Source organism: Psammomys obesus, unplaced genomic scaffold, assembly GCF_907164565.1.
Source record: "Psammomys obesus unplaced genomic scaffold, mPsaObe1.curated_primary_1811, whole genome shotgun sequence".
NCBI classification, from domain to species: domain Eukaryota; kingdom Metazoa; phylum Chordata; class Mammalia; order Rodentia; family Muridae; genus Psammomys; species Psammomys obesus.
The window spans coordinates 39,133,965-39,154,044 of record NW_026585644.1 but is presented as its reverse complement, the minus strand read 5'-3'; positions in this window follow the sequence as shown (position 1 = coordinate 39,154,044).

Below are 20,080 nucleotides of genomic sequence, written 5' to 3'. Positions count from 1 at the left end.
GCTTTTATTCTAAATGTTACTATTGGAAGTTCTGTGGTTTCTCTCACAACAAAATAGATCTACTTAGAAAGGTTAAGATGGGAAATTATATGTGTGCAGAAATAATGGAGGACACCATGAATATTTGGAGACAGGAGATATGGGCAGTCATCTATTTAAACTCACAGTTTAGAAAAGTGTGGCAGGCACAGTGGTGCACACCTATGGCCCCAGCATTTCGGAGAATAGGTCCCAAAAGGTTGAATCCAAGAAAGACCCTTCTCCTATCTCAAAAAAAAAAAAAGGCATAATAAGAAATAAAGCAAAGAAATAAAAGCCAAAGCAAAAAGAGTATAAAAAGAATTCTGTTACAAAATGGAGAGGGCTAGGCAAAGCAGTCAGTGACGCGCTCACCTGTACAAGTATGAATTCACATGCCCTGCAACCATTTAAATGCAAAGACGGATGTACCAATGGAAATGTGCACCAGTAATCCCAATGCAAGGGTGGTGGTTACTCAAGTGTCCCTTGGGCTTGCTGGCCAGCAAGATTAGCCAAGTAGCAAGCTCTAAATTCAGAAAGAAAAAAAAAAGTTGGAGAGCAGTTGAGAAAGACAATCAATGTTAATCTCTGGTTTACCTGCCCCCACCCCACCCCCGCACACACACACACATACACAGAGAGAGATAAATGGATAATTAAAATTTTTGCAAGTCATTTTATTATTTGAATCCAGATAAAAATTGCTAAAATAAATTGTTATAAGACTGTGGAGGGACTTCTCCAGCCGTGGCGACCGTGTAAGGAAGTATAACCAAAGGAAGCTGGCATGAAATCACGGAGAGAATCATGGGGACCTGAGGAACTCCACTCCAAGATCTGAGTCTCTATGTGTATTGTTTCATACACATCAATTTCCTCCTCTAGGCTCTGTTTTCCCGCTGAACCATGGGAGATCAGCACCTGTGCAATGATGTTTGGTCAAGCATTAGTTCAGCGAAAGGATATGTTAAAAATGAATTTGTGATCAGAGCATCTAGAGAGAACAATATAATTTAATTGCCTCCTGGAGACTTTAATCCACAGTAACATTTGAAAGGCTTTGAAAACTTGCAATAAAGAAAACTTTATTTAATCTGCTTCATGAATCTATTGAACTCTCATTATCTTTTTGGTTTTTTGTTTTTGTTTTTTAATTAAAACCCACTGGCAATTTCTAAACTGAAGCTCTGTGGAAAGAGTAGGAAAATATTACTCTCAGATAAATTCTAAGATGGACGTTGGGAAATTCCTTCATTATATAAATCTGTAGCAAATCTAGGCTTGGTGTGCACACCTGTGACCTCAGAAACTAAGAAGGCTAAGGCAGGTAGATCAGGAGTTCAAGACCATCATGGGTAGCGTGGCAAGACCCAGCCTCAAAAATAAAGCAAACAAACAACAATAACAACAAGCAGAAACGACAGAACACACAAAATCTCCTTACCAACACCCAAGCAGTTTTCCTGGGGCCAACCAGTAAGAGCTGGGAAAGGCATGTATTCAAATCATTTATTTCCATGACTTCTTTCCTCAGTATTGTGAAATGACAGCGTAAGAAGTAGCTTAATGCGAGGTCATAAATATCATTTGAAAAAAAAAAAAATTCTCATGGACCAATTGTTTCGGAGCACAGCTTATATCTACAGAATTGTGTTTTACCTAAAACTCTTTTATGTGGCATGAATAACATAACCGATGAATGTCTTCTCATCTAAAAATGAATAAACATGCACAGAGGCACTGCGCAAGTGTCATTCTATATTCTTCCAAACAGTGGGGTCTACTCAGCCTGCCCTGTCTAAGCAAATAGCCCATCTTCCGCTTTTGAGGGAAATTGACCCAGCTAAGAAAAATATAATTCTCACATTTTTCATATTTTATAACTGTAAACTAATTTTCTCATAAATTTACGAACACAGCTGATGAGAGCCTCTATCTGTCAATGTCACGATGCAGAAAACATGTATCCTCGGAAGCAGAGACCGAAGAAACTGATTAAAATGCGGTGGATACACAGCGCCTGCCATACATCACCCAGTACAGAGAGAAGCTCACGCTTTAATGTCCTAAAAACTGTGGGAGCAGATGCCATTACTGGCTTCAGAGAGTCCTCAAGGAAACATAAATATAAAATAGCAGTTATCAAGAATGTTTAGGGGCCTCATGGCAGCAGGAGGACAAGTAGGTCTCACAGCACAGTACCAAGATAAGGCACCAGGGGAAAGTCTGGATTTATGAGAGCCATAGCCATAGAAGAGACTGCAGACTTTGATATCTCCAACAACAACTGTATGTAGATTTTTTCCCATGTGGAAATTATTCATTGGTCAACTTACAGTCACTATTCCCAATTCTTCCAATTAAAATTCCATGAGAAATCCAATCTTTCAGAATAAGCACTCTCTGGGGGCTTTTCTCCCCAGGATTCTCACTACACCCAAGGGAGGGGAGGTAAAAAAAAAAAAAAATCCCTTTCCAGGCCAACTTGAAATTAAATTGCCATCTGCCATCATCAGGAAGGTGTTACTGGCGATCCACCAAAGACACTGCTTCAAGGCCATCATGGGATACCTGCTGCTTTGATTAATCAAAATCTGAGCACACATTACATTTCTGGTCATTGTGACAAAACACCTGAAAGCAGTGATTTAAGGGACGGCAGGGTCTACCTATAGGGAGGCCTCGGTGCTTAAAAGCATTTGCTGCTTTTCCGGAGGGACCGGAGTTCCTGTCCTATCACCCATATGAGGCTGCTTACAATTGCCTGTCACTCCAGCTAAGAGGCTCACACACCATCTCCTGGCCTCTGCAAGGACCCTCACAGCTATGGCACGATGGGCACAGATGCGTGCACACAAATGAAATGAGAATAGTCTAAATTGAGGAGAGATTTATTTTGGCTCACAGCTTTAAAAGGTTCCAGTCCATGGGGGAGAGGCAGTGAGTGCAAAGAGGACTTCATCTTGCTAAGACCATGTTGGAGGGAGGGGAAAGGGAGTAGAAAAGGAAGAAACTGAGGAGGAGGGAAAGAAGAGGGGAGGATTAGGAAGAAAGGAAGGACTGTTATAGAGAAAAAGCTTCTAGTCAAGAATAGACTCTCCTTTTGCCTGTCTGTGGGACACTGTTTTTCCTCCTCGGTTGCCTCATCCAGCCTTGATGTGATGGTGTATGCCTGGTCTTATTGTAGCTTGTTATGCTGAGTTTTATGTTTTATGTCTCTGGGAGGCCTGCTCTTTTCTGAGGGAAGTCGGGATGGATTTGGGAGAGAGGGGAGATAGATCAGAAAGGAAGGAGAGGAAGAGGAAATTGTGGTGGGGATGTAATATATGAGAGAAGAATTAAAAAAACAAAACTTTCTGGCTTGAGTGCAGACCTAATATCCCAGAGGACACTGTCAAACACTTTGGGTAAGGGTCCACCTCAGGAAAAGGGCTGTTCTCAAGCAATGTTTAAGAGATGGAATAATTAACTCTCAAACTTTTCCTTATGCACTGTAGACACTTAAGGGTTTTATATATTAGAGGATTATTCAGTAATAGGCAGCTTTTTCTATCTTTTTCTAGGTATGCTTTTCTTAACACTTTGGGTTTTTCTCCCAATACACTGGGTTCCCTTCTCTTTCTCTAAAGCTTCCCTCTCAACCATGTGTCTGACCTCCATGCCAGATTACACTGCATGGCTTTTTCCCTTTTCTCCCCCATTCTCCTCTAAGTGGAAGAAGCCACTGAAGTTTCCAGCTTGCCTGATATGCAGTTTGTCTTTTAAACTCTAATAAAATTGTCATTATAGTTCTATTTAAGTACACTTTTAAATTATTTTATTAAGGAGACTAGGGACTCCAAGGGGATCCAATTTTTCCTGTACCAGAAGGAAGGGAAAAGAGGAGGAGAAAAGGATAGAAGGACAAAGAGTTGGAGGAAGACAGAAGGGTGGGGGGAACAGCAGAGAACAAAATACATGAGAGAAGGAGAGGGGACAAAAAAAAAACATTCCCATTGGCTCTGGGGAAATACCTTTGCTTCTTCGTGTCAGTTCATCTTTTCTTTTCCTCAGCTCCAAGGGTGCACAATAGAGTGGGAAAAGGTACTTTCTCCAAATTGTATCTTTCTAGTTAAAATAAATAAGAAAATAAAATATACCTAAGCCTCAGCAGATACTAGAATAAACCATCCTGAGAAGTCATCATGTAACCAAAAAAAAAAGCCTAAGAAAGAAAACCTACTAAGGTTTTGGTATCTACAGACTGAAAACCAAAGTGTGGAAAATTACAAACAAGAAAGTAAGAGTGGTTGTGAGTTAATTGCATTTGCCTTTAAAGTACCTATATGCCAGGCATGGTGGCACATGCCTTTAACCCCAGCATTTGGGAGACAGAGGCAGGAGGATCTTTGAGAACTCAGGGGGTCCAGGACAGCAAGAGCTCTGTTACACAAAGAAACCCTGTCTTAAAAAAAGGCAAGATAGACAGACAGATAAACAGATAACCAACGTGTACCATAAACTACCAACTCCCTCTTCCATCACCTTCCAAGGGGCACCATAGACTTGACCAATGAGAGATACCATAGGTAGCACCATTTACTCCTGCTCATGATGAGGTTTCCTCAAGGGAATTTGTGATCACAAAGCTCCATTATTCTCAATCCATTGGAATCAGCATAACATTTATAGTTAAGAGTTATTACTGTTGGTTATACAGGTATATATTCAAGGGAGTTTGTTGGTTGGTTTGGGTAACTTAGGCATCAAACTCAGGTCCTCATGAATGCTAACCAGATGCTATACAACTGAGCTTTGACCTCCTATCTGACCCCTGGGAATTACTGTTTTGTTGATTTTTTTTCCAAAAAGAACAGGAGAGAAATAATGTTCTGTATATTTTAAAAGTTTAGCACATTTTTATACTGTTTAAGAGTCCCTCTTTGAAAAGAATAAGAATACCTCACTTCAAAAAAAAATTGTCTTGAAATGAAAGAATTTTGAAACTCTGGATCTTTCCTCTGCCTGAAAGCAGAGCTTCTATATAGAGTTTAATTCTCAGCCAGATCTTTCCATTCTGCCAGAACCTAGGCATGAGCTGGCACCACAGTCAAACTCACACATTCACTTTATTTAAATTTTGCTTTCACGGACAGGTTTATATTAGCAGAGAATGTGTTATTAATGGAAATGTTCTTTGTTGCACAGAAGATCATTATTGAGATTCTAATGAATGTTGTCAATGTTCTTTCAAACTTGATTACTTGAATTCAATTAAGTAATCTGTCTCCCAAAGGGCAGAGTTGATATCCTTCTTTTATTGTTGTTGTTATTCAGTTTTAGTTGTCATACAATCTGAGTTTATTATAACATTTTATTGCCCTTCATCCTGTTTTGTCTTCCTCTCCCCATGTCTCCTTCCAACTGCAAATAGTCTCCTTTCTTTTTTTATGTATTAATCACACACAGTTTAACTGAGATTCCACATATGAGAAAAAATAAGATATTTTTGTTTCCCCTCTTAACTTTTTTTGTCCACTCATTCTTTCAAGCTCCTTCCCACAAGATAATCTCCTTTCTATTTTTATAGCCTGTTGTTGTATAACAATTTCTTCCAAGTTCAAACATTTAATCTTTTAGGGAGGCACATTAAGACTGAGAAAGTTCTTTATAGAGGCTCATTAAAACTTGGGAGTGAGCAACTTGCAAGGTTCAGGAAGTCCCTGAAACCAGATTCACAAGGCATTTCCCTCCTCACAGTTAAACACGCAATAACGGATGCTCAGGAGAGAAGACTCTGACCTATTGATCTTCCTGTAAGTCCCACAGTAAGTTCCAGGGGTCCAACTTTTATGCATCATCAAACTGGTGTGAGCTTTTGGTGGTACAGCAGCCTTTGAGTCATCTATGTTCCTGTAAGTAACCTTAATCAACTTATTGGTTCACCTAGACACACACACACACACACACACAGGGTGGGGGAGCAGGAATCAAGGGTGGAGACAGAGAAGGGAATCTCTATTTGAATGTTTCTTCTCCTCTAAACCTCTTTCATTGAATAGAAAAATTATTATTCACTAGAATTATAAGCAAAATAAGAATATAGACATAATTTTTGTTAGCAAAAGAATAAAAAGTTATTTTACGTTTTGGGGTTTTTTTTATTGTTATTTGCTTGTTTTGTTTTTGACACAATGTTTCACTATATAGTCCTGGATCGCCTGGAATTTGCTGTATAGACCAGGCAGGCCTTAAACACTCAGAGACATACCTACTTTTCCTTCCTTAGGGCTGGAATTAAAGTTGTGTTCCTCTATGCCTGGCTTTATCCTCAAATAACTTTTTCTTACCTTCTCAGATTAGTAACTGAAGACTGTAGACTAAACTGACAGAATTCATATTAACAGAATAAAAGTCACACAAATTCTATTGACAGCGTGTTGTGTTGTTTTGTGTTGTGTTGTGTTTTGTTTTATTTTGTTTTGTTTTTAATGAGATATCTTCCATAGTCTTGGACATTTAAATTCTTCTTTTCCAGTTGATGGCACTGTTTGGGGAAACTTAGAGCCTTGTTGGAGAAATTATGAATTTGGAATCAGGTTTTGGGAGTTTAAGGACTCACGGTGTTGCTAGCTCACCCTCTCTGCTTCCTGCTTGTAGTTCAGAAAGTAAACTTTCAGTCTCTAGCAAGAGCCACCACTCCTCCTCTCTGCCCTTCTCCTGTAAGTTGTCTAGGTCATGGTGCTTTATCACAGCAGTAGAAAACAAACCAAGATAGAAGTCCCTTTCCAACTTGGCATAAAACCAGAGTCCTCTGGGAAGAGGGAAACTCAACTGAAGAAAAAATACCTACTTTACATTGGCTTGTAGGAAGTCTGTAAAGTATTTTGACTGAGGTCTCTTCCTCAAAGGTGACTCTGGCTTATGTCAAATGGATAAAATAAAACAGTGGGCAAGATAGAGATATTTTTGTTCACACAGAGGTATCACAGAAGAGAAATTAAAAATCTAAAGAAGTAATGAGATATCAAGACTTACGTCATTTTAACAAAAAAAAAATAGACATTTTGGAGTAGAGGACAAAGGAAATTTTGTCCTCTGTAATTTTAGGGGACTGTAATTTTAGGGGACTGTAATTTTAGGGGAGTTACACCGGAACAGAGTGACTAGGAAATACCCAAAGACAGTTGTTATTATCAGCAATACCTATTTGTGTAGACTCATTGGAGTATAGTCCTCTGTCCTCATCAGCATACAGGAGAGGAGCAGAGTCATGCCTCTCCTGCTATGCAGATGGCAGAAAAGCAGAGAACTCTTTTTTATCTGCTGTTTCTCCCTTGCCTTTACCTTTAAATAATCAATGATGTCAACATGATGTGATGTACATTTTGGAATGCTGATCCATGATATCCTACAAAAGCATTAGTTGTTCATTTTACTGGTTTGGAAATGTTTCCACTGCTTTAAGGGATATAGTCATGAATAACTAACAAAGGAGAGATAAGTTCTTTTTATTATTCAGCAACAGCAACAATAACAACAAAAAAAAAATGTAATAGAAGCCAAGGAGAAGGCTGGCAATGACAATCCCTCTCACTGAACAATACCATATAATTTTCACTTTGATGAAGCATTTGAAGACTTGTTCCTGTTTTATCTCTTTGCAAGCTTAAAAAAAAATTAAGTATTTTTGTGAATCTTTACAACAGATTTTTTTTCAGTGCAACTCCATAAATTCAAGTCAAAACAATTCCAGCAGACCTTGAGAATTTTCATATTGTAATAGTGTGAGATTTGTTGATAAGAAGATCACGGAACAGCTAAGCCACCAAGTTATTGGGACTATTTGGTTTTAACATGATGAGATGGAAGCAGGGCTCTCGTGTATGCTGAGCACATACTTTACCACTGCCCAATTTCTACAAACTGGAATAACTTTCTGTTAGTCTCAACAGTAAAGACCACTTCCTAATTTATACTTGATCTCTTGTTTAATCCAATAACAAGGAAACATTAGGATGCCTTGAGCCTTAGGTATTCATTAAATTTTATGCTATAGAATGGGGTTTAATTAAATGTTGTAAAAGTGCACTGTTGACTCAATTCCTGGGTTTTCTATTTCTTTCACAAAATGAGGGAGTTAATTGTTATGTTGGCCAGACTGGCTTCAAATCCACATTCTTTTTTCTCAGATTTCCAAGTAGCTAAGATTTCAACCTTTCCCCAGTGTGCTCAGTAAATCAGAGTGCCTCAGCTAACTAGATGGGATTTACTACAAAACCTTTTTAAGGGCAGGTTATGAGGACCACAGAAGAAATGATCCTACTACTGAACAAGGTGAGGAGGACTCGCTCCAGAGGACAGTGACAAAAGAGGAGAGGCACACTTTATTTGACTTTCCGAAAGAGTAAATGCTTTTACCAAAGAAGAATATTACTTCTAAGGAGAAGATATGCCTTGCACTTAAGCGAAAAGTTCTAGGGATCATTGAGTAGCCTAGGGAACTGTGGACATGTGTGGACACAGCAGCTGGGCCTTTAGAGAAGAGTGGGAACAAGCAACTCACAGCCCCATTTGTTCCACTCCCCTGCCCTTACCTTCCTTTTTTATAACATTCTTTGCTTGGCATTCCTGTTTGCATACACAGTTGTTTTCCCAAGCTAATGTTTTTCTAATAACACCTTGCAAAAGCAGCCAATAGTAACTTGCATTGGCCTCTAATATTCTGCTTCTCATGTGCATGCCAAAAGCCAAATATCATTAGATTGTGTGATGTTTCTTTCAGGTTAATACAAGGGGCTGTTTTCACAGCTGCTTTACCACTCTATAACATAGGTTTGAGGTTCTTCTGGTCTCTACTCTTTATCCATATACTAAGACTTTGGATTCTTTCCCTCATAACATTTTTTGAAATATTAATTTTTCTCTTCTAATTTCTTTTTTAAACTTCATCACTCTTGGGCCTCGTTTCCTAGATTGTACATATGCTCCAATTACATAAAGTAAAATAAATGAAATTTCTTAGATCTTAGAGTCCACGACTCTTCTGGTAATATTGCTCTTGCTCTTGCTTTTGCCTCATCAAACCCAAACTTCTGGACAGAGGAGATAAGTCAGTGAGTAAAGAACTTGACAAGCAAGGCAAGCATGGGGGTCTGAGTTCAAATCCCCAGAGCCTATATTAAAGCTGGACATGATGGCATGGACATGTGTGATCTCAGCAGTCCCACTGGGAGATCTGACACAAGAGAATCGCCAGAGTTTATAGGTGAGCTAGCCTGTATGCACCATGAGGAAGAGGCCCTGTCTTAAATACAGTGACAGGCAAAGAGCAGCATCAGAAATTGTCTTCTTATCTCTAGACTTGTGCCATTATGTGTTCATGTGCACAAATGCACAACACACACACACACACACGAGTGCGTGTGTATGATCAGCAGCCTTAGCCTTACTTTCTGCCTTTCATGTACCATATTGCACTCTGATGTTACATTAGCCTTCACTGTTGTGCTGAAACAGCCCTTCCTAGGGTTATCAATGTCCCTGTGTAACTAAATTGATTGGGCATTTTAAGATGTCTTCATCCCATTGGGACTGGAACACTAGCTAATGCTAACTGTCACTATGGATGTCAATGAGCAAAGACAAGGACTGAATCCTTTATTTGGAGAGCCAGAAATCTGAGAAGGCAGAGGGCTAATGCCCTGCAAAACTGCCTTCCATCCCACCCGTACCAGCAGATTACATAAAGAATCCAGGCTGAAAACAAAGACAGTCAATCCTCCCAGAGCTTGGTCTTGCCTCTCTGAGCAGATAGCCAGGTTCTGAGGCTTGAGACAGTCTGTGTTTCTCTCATTAACACTGCTTTCATTCTTCCTTCTTTCTGTGGGTATTTGGGCTCAGGGGCTCTTGAAACTCTGAATCTAGTGAGAGTCTCTTGATACAAACCTTGTATTCTCCCCAAGTGTCAACTTCATGAAATCTAGAATCACCTGGAAGATAGGCCAGAGGACATTAATGTAGGGGACTATGTTGACTAGGTTAATAAAGATAGGAAGACCCACTGTGGGGGTACCATTGGAATGGGATCCTGGACTGTGCAAGATGAAGAAAAATGGTCTGAATACTTTATCATTCTCTGTTTCCTGATTGGACAATATGACTAGCTCCCTCAGGGTCCTGCTGCCATGACTTGCCATCATGATAGACTGTATCCTGGAACTGTGAACCAAAATAAACATTTTTCTCTTTCAAGTTGCTTCTGTCTGGGTGTTTTCTCTCAGCACAGAAAAATAGAAAATACAAGTGGTTAACTAAGAACAAGCCATTAGCACTGTGAACATACTAAGCTGTTAATAACATATATCAGAGATTCCTTTTTACAAAATTGAATGGAAGAGTGCACTGTATAATACAGAATATGAAAATGTCCCTATCTGTCCCTTATATTCCTATCACTATTAGACCTATAACATTCTAGACATTTCTGTTCTTAGCTCTCCTACTGCAAATCTCTTCTGGTTTTTTTCTCTGTGTCTCCCTCTTCACTATTTCTTGTGGTCCCATCATTTCTGTCACCACATACATGAAAGCTTACTGTGGTATTTTTTTCCTTTCTTTTATATCACATTTATTTATTCATTTGTGTGTTTCTGTGTATGTATGTTGTATGACAGACTTTTCCTGGGGACACTACTCACTCCATGCAGGAATCCCACAAGAGACCAAAGTACAGATACCAAAAATATCCAACTTGGTGAACCAATGAGTTTTATTAGGGTTACTTACAAGAGTATGGGTGAGGGGTTACTTACAAGAACAGAAATGAGTCAAAGATACCTGCATCACCAAAGCCTACCCCAGTATGAGTGACATCTCACAAAATCTGAAAACCTGGAGTACATTGCACAGCTGAAGGCAGCTCAACAGGTTGGAGAGTATCCTTTCCAGTTGGTTCACTTGACCTGAGCCTTTCCCAGGCATCTTAGGTGGCCTTTGTTTCTTGCAGGCAGCTGTTGTCTCAGTTTTCCTTTCTGCTTGGCTTGTCCGAGAGTGACTCTTGGTAGCCTTTATATACTCTTGTGAAGGAAGTAGCCTAGTGAATCTGGTCAGTTTCAGGGACTTCCTGAAGCTATTTTGAGTTGTCTATTTCTTATCTTAAGGAGCATCCCGCAGGATGGAATGTTTCAATCTTAGAGGAAACTGCTAACACATATGCCGTAACACATGTGTGGAGATCCAAGGACAATCTTGGGGACTCATTTCTCTCTTTCTACTATATGGGTCCAGGGGATGGAACTCAGGTCATCAAGCTTGGAATTAAGTACCTTTACACACTGACTCATCTCATCAGCCCTCATTTGTTTCCTGTTTTCTCTCTTCTGATAATGCCTTTCATATTCCAACCTCAAGTCCTGTGTGGAGAAAATACCCACATGTTCATCTCCATGTCAGCTCTCTCTGCTCAACTCTGTTCTTTTATCTGCTTGTTTTTCTGACAGGTCCTGTTGAATGTTTCAAATGTTTCTACCTGTCCAAAACTCACCTTATGATCTTTTTCCATAAGCCTGATATTTTTTCTTTTACTCTATAGTTTCAAATTATAATTGCCAGACTGAAGCATCAGATATTACCAGACTTGGAATCATTAGAAATATAACTTCTTGGGCTTCAACCCTGATCTTCTAAACCAAAGTCTGGAGAGGGAGAAGAGACGTGATCTGTGTTTTTCAAAGTCCTTGTGTAACTCAGATGCACACCAAAGTTTGAAAACCACAGGATTGTGGGTAATTTAGCCCGTGTCAGTTACAGCAGAGATTTGATTCCCACAGAACATGATCAGTAACTCTGGTTTCTTTCAAGCAGAGAGCTGGCATTCCAAAGAACACGGAAGAAAAAAAGTTCATTATTAAATACAATAAATACCCTGGAATAGGAAGGCATCAACTCTGTCTCAAAGTGGTTGAGAAGGGTTTGTCTAGATTCTAGATGAATAACTCTCCTTGGAATAGCCTTCCAAGTTTCTCTTCAAAGCTGAATTCATGTGACTTAACCCAAGTTGTTTTTTTTTTTTTAACAATCCATCCAACACAGAGACTCTCAAATATAATGGTTTCTACTTAAAATATGGTTTTACTTTATCTTTCTTATGTTTTTAAACAATGATCCTATTTTGATAACAATGAAAAATAAAGTATAAGTCTTTCTAAGAAGTGGAAGCCAAGATGTGCTAAGGACATTCAAAACTAGCCCTGGCTGGTCTATCCAAACAAAGTACAATCTCTCCCCAGGACTGGGATGTAAAGGCCTTTTTGTATTCTAATTACCTTCCATTTGTGGTAACACTCTAGATCAGTAGCATCTCCATCACAGTGTTTGTACTTTCATGGTGTCTGGTTGCAGATCACAGAACAGAGGGCGGACTCCTAGAGGACTCAAAGCCCCCTACAGTCATAAACCTTCACAGGACAAAGTTGTTAGTAGCAGTCAAATCAGCAAAGAGTAAATCATCCTACCAAGACATCCAAGTTTTAAATAAACAAGAATGACTTCCAGAATGATCTAAGTGCTCAGAGCATAATTCCCTCTTGCATACTTATTTTTCCCCTACAAACAATCACTTTATTCTTTCAGGAGCAAACAACTCTGGCTATGAGAAAGGGAAAGACGTTTTTCTCATCAACTTAACAATTAATGTTCTTGATGACTTTTGTGTGCACTTCAGTGTAACAGGCAAGGTGTAGGGTGTGCATGTTCACCATGGGAGAAAACAGTTAGAACTTCAGTGTAAGCAATACAAAATAAAATGCAAATAAGTGATGCACTGTGAGAGATTAGTCACGGAATCACCTAAGGAGGTTTTAAGCAATACAGATGTCAAAACCCAACTCTAAGAAATATCAACATAACATGAGTGTTGTGGCCCAGGCTTCCTCATTTAACTTTCTCAGATGCTTATGAGAATCAGCTGAGTTGCATGCCATTATCTTAAAAATCCAATCAAGAGGAAATTCAGTCTTAACCTGTACCAACAGGCAATTCTTCTTGCACACGGCCTTGGGGACAGAGTAGATGGTGAGCTGAGCAACAGGAACACCAGCAGACCAGAGAACACACTGGAGCTGCTTGTGCCAATGGGCTGAGTAAACCTCGGGAGGCGAAAGATGAAGGAGGAAAGCAATCAAAGAAGGCACCTTAGTGTTGAAGTCTGTGCAAGAAGAATTTGCCAGGCAGTGAAGATGGAAGAGAAAACGCTTTGTACAAGAGTATAGCTGTGGTTGGCATCAGCTATCAGGTAAACCATGAAACAAGGTCTGTCGTCACTTGAAGCCTTCCAGCTTACGTCAATTTAGCTTTCACAAGCTGACAAAAACATCTGTGACACAATCTCAAGTGTAGACATGGTTTCTCTCTAGTATGTACTAGCTGTGAAATTTACAAATGTATATTTGAGGCACAAATGCACCACTAATACTCGTGTGTGTGTGTGTGTGTGTGTGTGTGTGTGTGTGTGTGTGTGTGTGTTGACACATATATGCACACCCAGGAGCTTTGGCAGGATCCATGGCTGACAATATCATCAGCATCTAAGCTCTACAGGAGCTTTTTATTTCCTCTCTGCCTCCGTAAGACTGGTATTCACAACCATGCAAGGCTGCATTCCATTATACTTGGGATTCACATGCAACAAGGTGGCTACAGAAACCCAGTTCCGAAAAGTACAACACCAAAACAAGTCTCAACATGGCATGAGCTGTCGGGAGCCGCTCCCGCCATTACAAGATGGCGCCAGCTTCCTGCTTCCTGGTTCTTCTTGCCAGCATTTTCGCGCTTCTTGTCAGCATTGCTTCGCGATTTGCGCATGCGCCGCCTTATGCTAATGTAGGATTGTGTGATCCTCCAATGGGAGATCACATGTTAATTGGGTATTGTGTGGAGCACCAATTACAGATGAACACGCCTCTCTGCTGGCTATTTAAGCAGAGCACAACCCGGGGTCTGGGTCCTTCACCATCTGCAAGAAAGAGCTGTACAATAAACTTGCCGCTGAAGAAATCCTCGGTTGTTGCGTCGTCCTTATCGGCAAAGGCCGGTCGCGACAAGTGGTGCCGAAACCCGGGAGCCGCCGAACCCCGGAGTGGAGGATCGCTTCGAAGGACCCCGACTGCTCGTCGAGTAAGGATTCAAAGTCAGTGGCGTGAGAACCGCGGTACTTTTCTGCAAGGTATGATTGATTGGATGTGGGGTGGATTGTTTCTCGTCGTCTGTTTCATTTTCATTTTGTTTTGCTGTCTGTGCCTTAATTGCGGGAAACGAGATAAAGTGTGTGTTTTCCACCCTGTGATCAACCTTAACGGACTGTAAGCCTCAGGTAGATAACTGAGCCGTCCTTCCCACTCCTGTAGATAAAGGAAGCATGGGAAATCATCCAGTAAAGCCGTTTTTAGAAGCGGTGCACATATTACTTAAGAAGAAGGATTTGAAAATTTCGAGGTATGTGCTCCGTAATTTTATTAAGGAAGTGGATCGGGTGGCTCCTTGGTTTCAAATATCGGGCGACCTGACTACGGGTTGTTGGGACAAGTTAGGCCATGACTTAGAAGAAGAGAAAGAGAAGGGAACATTGAGGCCAGGGACTTTTCCTATCTACAAGTTGATTAAATCATGTTTGAAGGATGAGAAATGCAAAGACAAAGTGAAAAAAGGGCAGAGGGTGTTGGCAGATCACCAAGATAGTCTATCCGAAGCAGAAAAGGGAATTAAGACCGGTAAATCCCCTAAGGATGGGACCAAAGAAGATAAGGCTAAAGCGCCGAAGGCGCGAAAGCTAGTTAAGAAGTCAAAGAAACCAAAACAGACTGGTAGCAAGGAAAAGAAGAGTGGTGCCCCGCTGTATCCCAGTTTAGCGGAGTTTCAGAATTTGAAAGTCGCCTCGTCATCGAGCGAGCCGGAGTCTACAGAGAGCGAAAACAGCTCTTCTGAGAATCAACAAACTGATGAGGAGTCAGGGCTCGACCCTGACGAGCAGGCAGAGTTGGATGAGGAAACAGCTAAATATGAGGAAGGGCGTTACCGCCCGGATCCGCCACCATATGTGGCCTATGCTGGCACTTCCGGGTTCTCCATGCGGAAGTCAGCCACTGAAAAACCCAAATCTGCAGAGACAAAATTTTCCCTGATATCAGAAAAAGAGAGGAAGCGGATTAAAACCACGTTCCCAATCTGGGAGGACGCTCAGAATAATAGACATCATTCTCCTTTAGATCTTAAACAGTTGAAGGCATTAGCGGAAGCAGTCCAGACATATGGCGTCAGTGCCTCCTTTACAGTGGCGCTGATAGAAAGACTGGCTGACAATGCCATGACTCCAGACGATTGGTACAATACTGTAAGAGCCTGTCTGACTATGGGGCAATATTTAGACTGGAAGTCCATCTTTCACGAGCTGTGCTCAGCTCAAGCTAATCAGAATATAGCAAATCAGAGGCCACAATGGAGCTACGATATGCTTACCGGCCAGGGACAGTGGAGGGCTAATCAGCACATGCTTCCAGTGGAGGTGTATCAACAAATAAACAAAGCAGCAGTAAGAGCTTGGAAAAGTCTCCCTAATAAGGGGCAAGTAACAGGGAATCTTACAAAGATTATTCAGGGAGCGACAGAGCCTTTCTCGGACTTCGTTGCCCGTATGATGGAGGCAGCAAGGCGTGTCTTTGAGGACGCAGAGGCTGCCTTACCATTTGTGGAGCAGCTGATTTATGAGCAATGCACCCGTGAATGCAGGAACGCTATTACACCATGGAAAGGAAAAGGGCTGAATGCCTGGATGAAGGCTTGCAGGGAAGTTGGAGGCCCGTTGACGAATGCCGGGATAGCAGCAGCCGTTTTATCTGCACAGAAGGCGGCCGGCATGAAATGTTTTAAATGTGGGAAGATGGGCCACCTTAAGAGGCAGTGCAGGGCTCCAGACAACCCTGTGAGAGAAAAGCAAGACAAACAACCAGAGACTTGCCCCCGATGTAAGAAAGGGAAGCATTGGGCTAATGAGTGTAGATCCATCAAAGACATATATGGGAGACCGCTTCCGGAAAGATCAGATGAAACGGGACAGTCAAAAAACGGGAAGAAGGGCCCTCGCCCTCAGGGCCCGAAAATATATGGGGCGATCGGTCACGAGGCACCCCGGTCCAGAGAGTTTGTGAGAGCACCGCGATCCGAAGGGCAACTATCGGATCAGCAGGACTGGACCTCTGTGCCACCACCAGAGCAGTATTAACCCCTCTAATGGGTTGTCAACCGATCCCAGTCGATTTAGCCGGGCCGCTGCCACCAGACTCGGTAGGGCTCATAGTGGGACGGTCATCTACTGCTTTGAAAGGGCTGATAGTACATCCTGGGGTAATAGATCAGGATTTTGAAGGACAAATTAGAGTGTTATGCTCTTCCCCAAGAGGTATCAGTGCTATTTCCCCAGGAGATCGAATAGCGCAATTGCTGGTCTTGCCAAGTCTCCATCAGTTATTTCCTGGAAAAGAAGAGGCCCGAGGAGAAAAGGCATTTGGCTCCTCGGGTGGACAACATACCTTTTTGTCTTTACAACTAGACCAACGACCCATGATGGTTTTAAAGGTTAATGGAAAAGAATTCAAAGGGTTATTAGATACTGGTGCTGATACTAGCATCATTTCCTCCTCTTGGTGGCCTGCTGAGTGGCCTCTCAACCAATCTTCCCAGTCTTTACAGGGTCTGGGATACAAGGAAACTCCCTCGGTGAGTGCAGCAACATTGCACTGGAAGGATCCCGAGGGACATCGTGGCACATTTACACCATATGTTTTGCCGCTCCCCATTAATCTTTGGGGTAGAGATGTCTTAAAACAGATGGATTTCAGGCTTACTAATGAATATTCTGTACAGAGTCAAAAAATGATGAAAGATATGGGATGTGTTCCAGGAAGAGGCTTGGGAAAAAATCTACAAGGAAGGACCAGCCCAGTGCCAGTGGAAAAAAGGCAGGGGAAAGCTGGGCTGGGTTTTTCTTAGGGGCCATTGAGGAGTCGATTCCCATACCTTGGGTTACAGAGGACCCGGTGTGGGTTCCTCAATGGCCACTTACCTCTGAGAAGCTGGCAGCAGCTAGGGCGTTAGTGGAGGAGCAGCTGCTCGCTGGCCATGTAGAAAGGTCTGTATCCCCTTGGAATACTCCTATTTTTGTTATTAAGAAAAGGTCAGGGAAGTGGAGGTTACTCCATGACCTCCGAGCCATTAATTCGCAGATGCAGCTTATGGGCTCGGTACAAAAAGGACTACCACTACTTTCAGCCTTGCCAAAATTTTGGGAGATGATTATAATAGATATTAAGGACTGTTTTTTCTCCATACCCCTGAATAAAGTAGACAGAAGGCGTTTTGCCTTTACTCTCCCTAGTGTTAATCATGAAGAACCAGATCAACGCTATCAATGGAAAGTGTTGCCACAGGGCATGGCTAATAGCCCTACAATGTGCCAACTATATGTTGATTCAGCAATCCAACCAGTACGTAAAAAATATCCAAAAATAAGGATTTGTCATTATATGGATGATATTCTTTTGTGTCATCATGATAAAACTCTATTGTCTCAAGCCTTTTCTTTTTTTATCCTCCTCTCTTTCACAGAGAGGGCTTCATATGGCTTCTGAGAAAGTACAAGAGGGAAAAGTTGGGCAGTTTCTTGGGTCAATTATTACTCCTACAAGTGTTACACCTCAAAAACTTACTATCAGAAGAGATGGGTTACGCACCCTTAATGATTATCAGAAATTGATGGGGGATATTAATTGGATTCGACCCTCATTAAGTCTGACAACAGCTGAGCTCAGACCCCTGTTTGCTGTTTTGGAGGGCGATGCTGCCATTACTTCGCCCAGGCAGCTTACCCCAGAAGCTTCTAAAGCATTACAATTGGTTGAAGAAAGATTGAATAAAGCCTTCCTGACTCGCTTTGATATAGCTCAACCATTTCAGCTGTGTGTTATTCCATCCCCTCAACAGCCCACAGCAGTGTTATGGCAAGATGGTCCCTTGTTGTGGGTTCATTTACAAGCGTCCCCTGGTCAAATTCTGAGCCATTACCCCACTCGCGTGGCCGAATTGGCCATTAAGGGACTTCAACTAGCAATTACTCATTTTGGCATGGAGCCACAATTAATTATTACTCCATATACTAGTTATCAAGTACAAGTGCTATGTTCTACCATTGATATATGGGCTATTTTAAAATGTTCATATTCAGGAAAAATAGATAATCATTATCCTAAACATCCCTTACTTCAGTTTGTGACAAACCATGCTTTTATCTTTCCAAAAATCACTAGAAATCAGCCCATTGATGGAGCTATTGATGTTTTCACTGATGGGTCCAGTACTGGGCTTGGAAGCTTTGTGGTTAATGGACAGACGGTTCAGAAGGCTTTTCCTTATACCTCCCCTCAATTAGTGGAATGTGCCATTGTTGCTGAGGTTCTGAAGAGATTTTCAGAGCCCTTGAATATAGTTTCGGACTCCCATTATGTGGTGCGTGCAGTCCGGATACTAGAGACAGTAGGGTTTATTAATAGTAAAAGTCAAGTGGTACAGGTTTTTACTGATATACAACAGTCTATTAGGCACAGAACAGCTCCTTTCTTCATTCAACACATGAGAGCTCATACTCTGCTGCCTGGACCCATGGCAGAAGCTAATGCCTTGGCAGACAAGGCTACTAAGCAGATTTTTGTCTGCAAAGACCCTCTACAGGAGGCTACAGCCTTCCATGATCTCTACCATGTAAATGCTAACACTCTTAGATGGAAATTTGGGATACCCCGGGCCTTGGCCCGGGATATTGTATTAAAGTGTAATAACTGTGCAGACTTCAGATCACCACCCGTAGTGGGGGTTAATCCTAGAGGATTGCAACCGCTTCATATTTGGCAAATGGACGTAACTCATATCCCAACCTTTGGAAAGTTAAAATATGTCCATGTTTCTATTGACACCTGCTCGGGAATAGTTCATGCTACTCCTCTCCCGGGAGAAAAGGTTGCACATGTTATAACCCACTGCTTAGAAGCGTGGGCTGCCTGGGGCAAGCCCAAACAGATCAAAACTGATAATGGGCCAGCGTATACGTCAAAAACTTTTCAACAGTTTTGTTTGAAGATGAGCGTTCGCCATATCACCGGCCTACCGTACAATCCTAGAGGGCAAGGTGTGGTAGAACGAGCTCATTCTACCATAAAGATGATTCTCCAAAACAAAAAGGGGGAATAGGCCCCACTACTATGGGACCTAAGACTAAGATTTCCCTTGTTCTATTCACTATAAATTTTTTAACTTTGGATTCTGAAGGACGGTCTGCTGCAGACAGACATGTCAGTCATAGAACATCAAATGAAACAGTGAAATGGAAGGATGTTCTTGATAATCAATGGAAAGGACCGGATCCTATTTTAATAAGATCCAGGGGAGCTGTTTGTGTTTTTCCGCAGGATCAAGAAAATCCGATTTGGGTTCCAGCGCGGCTGACCAGAGTGGTCAAGCAAGATGAGCCTGATTTTAACCCTGATCCTGATCTTGAGCGGAGTGCAGATGAACCTGGAGGTGGAGACCCAGGAGATCCGCTGGGGGATCCTATCAACATTCCCACGACCAATGCCGGTCATGTATGATGCACAAGTCTTCCCCCGTTTCTTTACCACCAATGACTCCATTGGGCTACCATATTTGCCAATGTCTCAAGACATAGCCCCAATACCGGACAATAACACCCAGCCAAATGACGGCAGTCTTTGTTTTACAACCAACCAGACTCGTGCTGATCCATGCATAAAGTTAGGAAATTTTTCCTTTGCCAAGCTAGAGGAAACATCTACGGCTAATGCTACGATCCTTTTTGGATGGTGGCCAGCATGCGGTTCAACAAGTGCAGCCTGCACTCCAACGCATCAATCTCAGTATGCCCCGTTCTGCATTGGCCGGCAGGGGGACTCTTCAACCATTTTCCCATGGACAGGCTGTCAAAGCCGTGGAGCACGTTTGCTCAAGAGTGGACATTTTT